The 8,778-nt window shown below is 37.9% G+C and overlaps 1 protein-coding gene across 1 annotated transcript in view; it reads left to right on the forward strand.

Annotated features, from left to right (window-relative positions):
• Positions 1-8,778, forward strand: part of RTN1 (reticulon 1) — a 227,758-nt gene that overhangs the window by 193,893 nt on the left and 25,087 nt on the right. The window lies entirely within an intron of this gene.

An 8,778-nucleotide genomic window follows, 5' to 3' on the forward strand; every position in this document is an offset into this window, starting at 1 on the left:
AAAAAAAAAAAAACTTCATTAGCTACATTTAATAGCTCTTTGGACACAGAAGAAGATAAAATTAGTGAACTCAGAGATAGCTCAATAGGAAAAATCCAAAATGGTGAAAAAACTGAATAAAAATATGAAGAGAATGGAATATAAGAAACTTGTCAGAAGGCCTAACCTATGAATAATTGGATTTGTAGGAAAGGAGAGAGAAAGTGAGGCAGAGGGAATACTTGAAGAAATATGGCTGGCATTTTCTTTTTCAAAATTGATAAAGGCATCAATCAATATACAGATTTGAGAAGTTAAATAAACACCAAAGGAAATATAACCTTATTGTAATCAAACTGCATAAAACCAAAGCTAAAGATACAAATCTTAAAAACAGTCATAAAAATAAGAGGCATTATTTTCAAAGAAACAAGGAGATCAACTGATGACTTTTCAACCAAAACTAGGGTGATCGGTGGTCAGTGGGATAAAATCTTTAAATTGCTGAAAGAAAAAAAAAACCTGCCAAATTAGAGCTCTTCTTTGACCAGTGACTATCATTCAAAAATGAAAGTGAGGGGCGCCTGGGTGGCTCAGTCAGTTAAGCGTCCAGCTTCGGCTCAGGTCATGATCTCACAGTTCTTGGGTCTGAGCCCCGCATCAGGCTCTGTGCTGACAGCTAGCTCAGAGACTGGAGCCTACTTCAGATTCTGTATCTCCCTCTCTCTCTGACCCTCCCCTGCTCGCACTGTCTCTCTCTTTCTCTCTCAAAACTAAATAAAAAAACATTTTTAAAAAAGAGTGAAATAAAGGTATTTTAAGACAAACAAAAGCTGGAAGAATTGGTCGCCATGACTAGAACTGAAAGAAATATTAAAGAAAATTCTTTGGGCTGAAAGGAAATGATCCTAGATGGAAATATGGTGACGCAGGATGAGATGAAGAACATTGAAAAAAGTATATATGTGAAAAGATGTAAAATACTATTGACTTTTTTAAAACAACAAAAATTATTACACTGTTTGGTATTTATAACATGACAACTCTAAAGTGTCAGGCAGTAAATGGAGTTTACAGTTATAAGATTCTTTTATTGCATAGGAAATTGTAAAAGTACTATGTAAGAGAGACTTCAGTAAGTTAAGGATAACATTATCATTGTAGGCTAATCACCCAAGTATTTAAAAAAGTATAACTAGAAAATTATTGTAGAAAATAAATGGATTAATAAAAATAGGCAAAATAAAAAATATTCTGAAAGGCGGAATAAGGGGGCAAAGATGTGAAGAATAAGAAATAAATAGCAGGATGATGGACTTAAATCCAGCAATATCAATGATTACACTTAATGTAAATTGACCTAACACTCAATTTTAAAACAACGAAGATTACTAGCCTGAATTAAGAACAAGACTCAAGGGGCACCTGGGTGGCTCAGTCTGTTAAGTGTCTGACTTCACCTCAGGTCATGATCCAGTTCGTGAGTTGGAGCCCTGCAAATGGCTCTATGCTGACAACTCAGAGCCTGGAGCCTGCTTCAGATTCTGTGTTTTCCCCTCTCTCTTCCCCTCCCCTGCTTGCATTCTGTTTCTCTCTCTAAAAAATTAACATTAAAAAAAAAGAGCCAAGAATATACTGTTTTTAAGAACATAAAAAGATACAGACAGTTTGAAAATAAAGGATGGAAAAAGGCATATCATAAGCACCAACCCAGAGAAAGTTGTCGTGTATATATTCATATGTTTATATAAAGTGATATAGAGAGAGAGAGAGACAAAAGCAGAATTGAAAGGAAAATAAATCAATCAACATGAAAGTTAGATGCTGTGATATACTTTATTTGAATATCTGGCAGACATACAGCCAAAAAATTAGTAAGAAAATAGACTATTTGAATAATGCTATTAACCACTGTGACCAAATTGACATTTATAGAACACCCTTACCATTTCAGAATATACATCCATGTCCCCTTGACTCATGTATCAAAATAGATCATATTCCAGGCTTTAATGCAAGTCTCACTAAATTTCATTGAATTAAAATTGTACAGAGTTTGTTTTCTGACTACAGATGAATTAAGCTGAAAATAAACAATAGGATAATTACAACAATCCTCAAAAGTTTATAATTCTATATAATCATGAACCAAAGAAAAAAAAATCACAAATGACATTAGAAAATATTTTGAACTCGACAAATAACATGAACATAATGTCTCAAAACTTGTAGGATACATCTAAAATAGTACTTAGAGGGAATTTTATACTTTTAAGTGAATATGACTATATTAGCAAAGAAGAAAGGCTGAAAATAACCTAAGCCTCTATTTAGTGGAGGTAATAAAAGAAAAACAAAAGTAAAAGAAAGAAGTAACAATTATTGTTATTTATAAAATAACAATATTCCTATAAAATTCCTATACAAATAAGAATACAATGAAATAGAGACCATATACAAAGATATACAAAAGAGAAAGATACAAAAGAAAAATTTATTTGAAATTAATTCATAATATTGATCAACCTCCAATAAGATGACCAAGAAATGAAGAGAGAAAAATAAAACTTAGCAATATCATAAATGAAAAAGCAGACATGACTATAACTCCTCAGATTATTATAATCATAACATTATGATTATGATGTAATGAATAATTTATACCAATAAATTTGGCATTATATTTTAAATGGATGAATTAATTTGAGGAAAATAAAACTTACTAAAATTGACACAAGCAGAAGTTAAAAATCAGAATAATCCAATATCTACTGAGGAAATCTATAATTAAAAAACATCTCACAAGAAAAACTCCAGGTCGGGGGGCCTGGGTGGATCAGTTGGTTAAACATCCAGCTTCAGCTCAGGTCATGATCTTGCGGTTTGTGGGTTCGAGCCCCGCATTGGGCTCTGTGCTGACAGCTAGCTCAGAGCCTGGAGCCTGCTTCCGATTCTGTGTCTCCCTCTCTCTGACCCTCCCCTGCTCGCACTGTCTCTCTCTCTCTCTCAAAAATAAATAAAATATTTAAAAATATATATATTAAAAAAAGAAAAACTCCAGGTCTAGATGGGTTCACTGGTGAATTCTTCCAACATTCCAAAAAGAAATACCACCCTACATAAACTCTTTTTAGAAAATATAGGATGGAGTAACACTCTTCAGCTTGTTTTGTGAGGCCAGCATAACCTGATATAAAAACGTAAGGAGGATATTACAAGAAAAGAAAGTAGAGGATAGACTCCATGAATATAGATAGGAAAAGTCTACACAAATCATTAGCAAATTGAATCCAAATTGAGTAGCAGTATGTAAAAATAATGTCACTTCAGAGCCATATGGCGTATATCCTAAGAATGCAAGGTTGGTTTAACATTCAAAATGCAGTCCATGTAATTTATGTATTAACTGAATTAAGGATAAAAATCTCTGATCATTTCAATAGCTTCAGTAGAAGCATTTGATAAGATTCAATACTTGTTCATGACAAAAACTCAAAAAAACTAGGGATAGAAGAAACTTGCCTTAATCTGATAAAAGACAGCTAAAATATTTACAGCCAACATCATATTTAATGTAAAGTTTTAAGCACACTTTTCCCTAAATTCAAGAGTAAAACAAAGAATATATAACCTTTGCCACTTCTACATAACATCATATGTGGGAGTCCCAGACAGTGCAGTGAGTTAAAGTAAAGAAATAAAAGTATAAAAGATTGGAAGGAAATAAAGATGAACACCATATTTGTTCAGAAAGGATATGATTATGTACATAGAAAATTCAAGAGAATCCACAATTAGAATTAATACATGAGTTTAGCAACATCATATCCAAGAGCTTATTAACCTGGTGTCGTTTTTTACATTACTGTGTCAGTATGGTTTAGGATTTTCTTTTGTAAACATCTTTAACTAGATTTTTTTCATCTAATCTGAGAGTTTCCATCTTCTTAGCTGGCATTATTTGGATCTATTTAGATGTTTTCTAATGCTTTATTTTATGCTTTCTATTTACCAGTTCTTTTCTTCGTTTCTCATGGTTTCCTTTCCTGACTTCAATTTGATTTAATATATTGATTACCTTGTTTATACATTTTACTCACTTAGAAGTTATGTTTTAGTTATTTCTGCTAGTCACCCTTAAATATTTAACACACAAATTTGACTTTCCTAGTCTAAAATTTAGATTTCAAAGAAAATTAAAGTTCTCTACTGTCCTCCTGAATAGTACTAGAAAGTTAGGATGCTTTCACTTTTATCACCCCTTTGTACCTTATGTTCTATTTTTGTCTAATACTTTAATATTACTTTTCTTTTATAACCCCACACATTAGCCATTACCAGTTTTTACACTTAGCACTCTTTCATGCACTTCACTTCTTCCAAGTTTGGTTTTCTTCTTCCAGAAGTATGAACATGGGTAGCTTTTCCTGCAGGGGTTGCAGTCAGGAGATTAATTTCTTGCATAGCTGAAAATGCCTGTATTAGTCTAGCTGGGTACAGAATTCTAGATGACTGTTATTTTCCCTCACTCCTTTGAGGACGCATTCCATCGTCTTCTGGCTTCAGTTAATGAACAGACTGCAGTGGCCCAACAGTTTCTCTGAGGCAATGAATCTTTTACTTATGCCTACTTTTAGCATTTTCTCTTGTCTTTGATGCCCTGCAATTTCACTATAATGTGGGTCAGAGTATCAATTTTTTCTTATCTTGCTCAGGGCTATCATGTGTGGCTTTTATCAATTCTGGGAAATCCTAAGCCAAATGTGGATAAATTATTCAACCTCTCAAGATGTTATTCCTCCCCATGAAACTCTGCAACGTTTTCTTCATTTTCTGACAGTATTATTCCTTGGGTCTGTCTCGCTGTCCCTAGCACCTGTCCATGATTAAGTTTCCTTATCTGTATGCTCAGACTGGTGATCCCCTTTTTTTCATAATTCAGCTTAATTATCATCTATTCTCTGAAGCTTTTCCTGAAACCTCTTCTTCCCCCAATCACTGTGTATCCACTCTTTCCTGCTCATACATCTACCAGTTGATTGCATGTATCTATTTATGTGTAAATCTCCCCCCACTAAACTCAAATTTCTAGTAGGCAGCTCCTTTTGTATTTACAGAAACAGCACCTAGTATGGACTGCATAAATGTTTGCAGATTGTATGAATGAATGAATCAAGAAAATGAAGGTAAGCACTGTCTACCTTGTAGAGGTCCTGTAACCACTAAATATATACCATATGAGAAAGCACCTGGCAAATAACAAGTGCTAATCTGTTGTTTGAATTGAATGCAATTCATGCATTATTTTGGTACTGTGGGTTATGTACCAAATTGGTTGTTACTTTAAATTTCCTTATTCCATATGGCATAAAGCAGAGTTCTTAATGTTCTTTCAACATAATGAAGTACTTTTTTGGTTTTGTGCCTTTTCTTCCAATTTCTATACTTCTCAGAGCATTAAATAAACACACACACACAATTCAAGGAGTTCTCTGAGCTTCATATAATTTACCAGCTATTACATTCTTTCCTGAAAACTCAGTGCATTTTTAAATGCTCTTCTCCCATATAGCTTAATGGCTTTCTCCTTCTCTCTCACTTAGTGTCTGCTTTAATTTTACCTTATGAGGTAGGCCTTTGCTAACCCTCTTCATAAAATAGAAAACTTCTATCCTACTCCCATTCTCTATCCCCTTTACCTGCTTTACTTCCCTCTGTACACTTGTCCACAAGTGAAATATAAATTTACCTCTTTTATTATTATCTGCCCATCCCACACATAATAGTGTACAAACTTCTTAAACGTAGCCATTTTCCTTTATGCCTAGAACAGTGTCTGGAATACAATAGAGCCCAGTAAATATTTATTGAATAAGTGTATCAGTGCAGGTGCCACTGATTCTCATCAGTAAAATCCTAGAAACAGACACCGTACAGCCCTTCTGGGCATTGTAGTCTTCAACATTTCTCTTGATCTGGAATGAGATTTCAAAACTTGACTATTTTGTTTTTCCTCAGAGCCGAATGCCTACAGCACGGTTTCATCCTGAAAACTAAAGAAATCACTTCCTCTCCTGGCAGGCACCTAAACCGAGTTCTGAGCTGGCTGTGTACAAAGCCCGTCTGTTCTCTCCTGGTTCAAAGGCAGTGGCAGTTCCTGCCTGCTTTTAGCAAGCTTGATTTTGCTTTCTGTTTTCTTTCACCACTCATGGAAAATTTACATATCTTTTCTACCCATTTTATCATTTTGATCTGGGCAAGACCTTTCCATTAGTACTGTGTGGGTACTTGTGCAAGGAAAGTACCTGCTTACACTGTCTACAAGAAGTAAATTATTGGGGCACCTGGGTGGCTCAGTCGGTTGAGCGTCCAACTTCAGCTCAGGTCATGATCTCACAGTTCGTGGGTTCGAGCCCTGCTTTGGGCTCTGTGCTGACAGCTCATAGCCTGGAGCCTGCTTCAGATTCTGTATCTCTCTCTCTCTGATCCTCCCCTTCTCGCGCTGTCTCTCTCTGTCTCTCAAAAATAAATTTAAAAATCATTTAAAAAAGAAATAAATTATCATTTTATAGAAACAAAGACCTAAAGCTATAATTCATCTGTATATTATGAGAGGAAGGTCCAAAGGTGATAAAGTTGATAAATAACTTGCTGAAGTCCACAACTAACTTCTGCAGCATCAGTGGGTCTAATACCCACATCCTCCAATTCTCAGTCAAGTTCTCCATTCTTCTCTGCCTGACTTTTCTTTAAGAAGTTCATTTCTGTGTCACCTACTACCTCTGCCCCTCATTCACTGCTGTGTATCTCTGTGGCATCAGATGCCTTACCTCAACCTTCAGCTGTCAAACTGCTATCTTGACTTTTTGGGTGTCATCAAGCTTCCGTCTTCAGGTTCAGCATGACTAAAAACAATGTGGTCTTTCAGCTAAGTTGACATTCCAAGGTCAGCTTTGTAGCCAATAGAAACGTGTGGCCCAAGAAAGTCTGACACCGCTCCCTGCCACTTGAGGGAGAGCTTGCCTCTCTGTCCGCTTTCCCTCGTCAGAGATGTTGCCGCCCTCAGCTTGCTGAGCGGTACTGTCAGATTAGCAACGAACCAGTGGCTCTGCTAACTAGGTGGACACTTAATACTCGCCACTAAAGGTAACGGGTGGGGGTGGGGTCACCTTCTGGACTTAGGTCTGATGACTGGGGCCATCATTGGACTGGCAGTGCCTCCTAGTGGCCGAGGCTCCACGGGGAGGGGGCATGGAAACAGATCTATTAAAAAGTCACCACTATCACTAGAGCAGGTCAATTTGAAAAGTGCTTTGTAGTAAGTTTTTTCCTTCCCATCAGCCCCATGGTAGGTCTGACACCCCTCCTCTTGTAGGAGGCTTCAGCTGCCCAGAAGCACCAAATCATCCTCCTGATCTCATTCTTACTAAGCTTCATGAGTAATTTCAGTTATGTTACAGAAATATGGAGAGAGGCTCGGTTTCTCTAAAAGCTCGCACCCTAAAAATAATATGCATCATCTCAAAGATCCCATTTAAGAGTATATAATCTTCATAAAATAACAGATAAATCATTACAAGCATAACCTTGAGACTACTGCCGCTAAGTCCTCACTGGCACAGGATGTACAAATGTAGATTTGGGTCTGGCAGAGAACCTCTCTGGGAACTGTGGAAGAATCGTGAAGGCTCCATTTGTCCTCAAGGGAGAGAGAGAACTCCTGTGTCACAGATAATGCCATCCCACAACAAATAAAATGGAAACTGTTCATTCTGTATGCCCCTGGGGCTCTCAAGGTGTCCTCTGTCCCCATCTTAGGTTTTGTCTTCTCAAGGGTTCCTTCCACCAGGACTGTCTTTCCCCAGATAATGCCCAAATTTGAGTCCTTCCTCTTTGCTTTCTCTCTTTTCTTCATGAAAATGTACCTATCCCCCGTCCATTCTCTCAAAGCCTTGGTGTTTAATCTGATGAAGTGGTTCCATGGTAAGGTTTAAATGGCAGGCCACCTCCCATTGGTATCTGCATCGTAACTGGGGACTTGAATCTCTTGATTCACTGGGTTTGGAAACCAACTTCGTATCTCCCAAATGATACACACTGCCCACCTCCAGCTCCCCCCAACACTCAATCCCAGGAAGCAGAATACTCTCTTCTTCCCTGAGTTCTGTCTGGGTGCCCCCACACTGACTTTCTTGGAGTATCAACGCACTGAACAAGAACTCCATGTGGGAGAGTCCAAGGGCTTTGAACCAGAGCCTATAGGCAACACATTCTGATTGATATTTATTCATTCAGACCACACACCGAGCTGGAGAAGAGGGGCAACAGGAGAAATACACAAGACCTACTGAGCAGCAGGATTTCTTTACAGTGATTGTGGCTTGCCAGCAAAGGTTTTGGATAGCCTTGGAATATTCCAGAAAGAGGAAAAGATCTGGCAATTGCTTGGAAGATGCCAGGCAATTACAATAAATCATGGGCAGAATGTAAAGAAATGGGGAAGAGAGAGGTGAATGAGCAATGGGGACAATTAGGGGGCATTATGCTGAAAGCCTGACATCTCTATACTGCTATCAACTGCGTCTTACCCAACAGGTTTCTTGGGTGTCTAAGAAATTTCTAGAATGTGCGCCCCGTGTCAGGAACTCCCAGGACCAGCCCGAGTGCCGCACCCTGAGCCCCACCCTTGGCCCTTCCGTGTCCCCCGGGGCAGGGGCCCTTCAGCTGTCTCCGGGGCATCAGGCCCCCAGGACGGACTGCCTTGGCAGCGCTCGCGCGTCGAGCGGCGCCCGCATCTCT

Source organism: Suricata suricatta, chromosome 9 (assembly GCF_006229205.1).
Source record: "Suricata suricatta isolate VVHF042 chromosome 9, meerkat_22Aug2017_6uvM2_HiC, whole genome shotgun sequence".
Classification (NCBI taxonomy): domain Eukaryota; kingdom Metazoa; phylum Chordata; class Mammalia; order Carnivora; family Herpestidae; genus Suricata; species Suricata suricatta.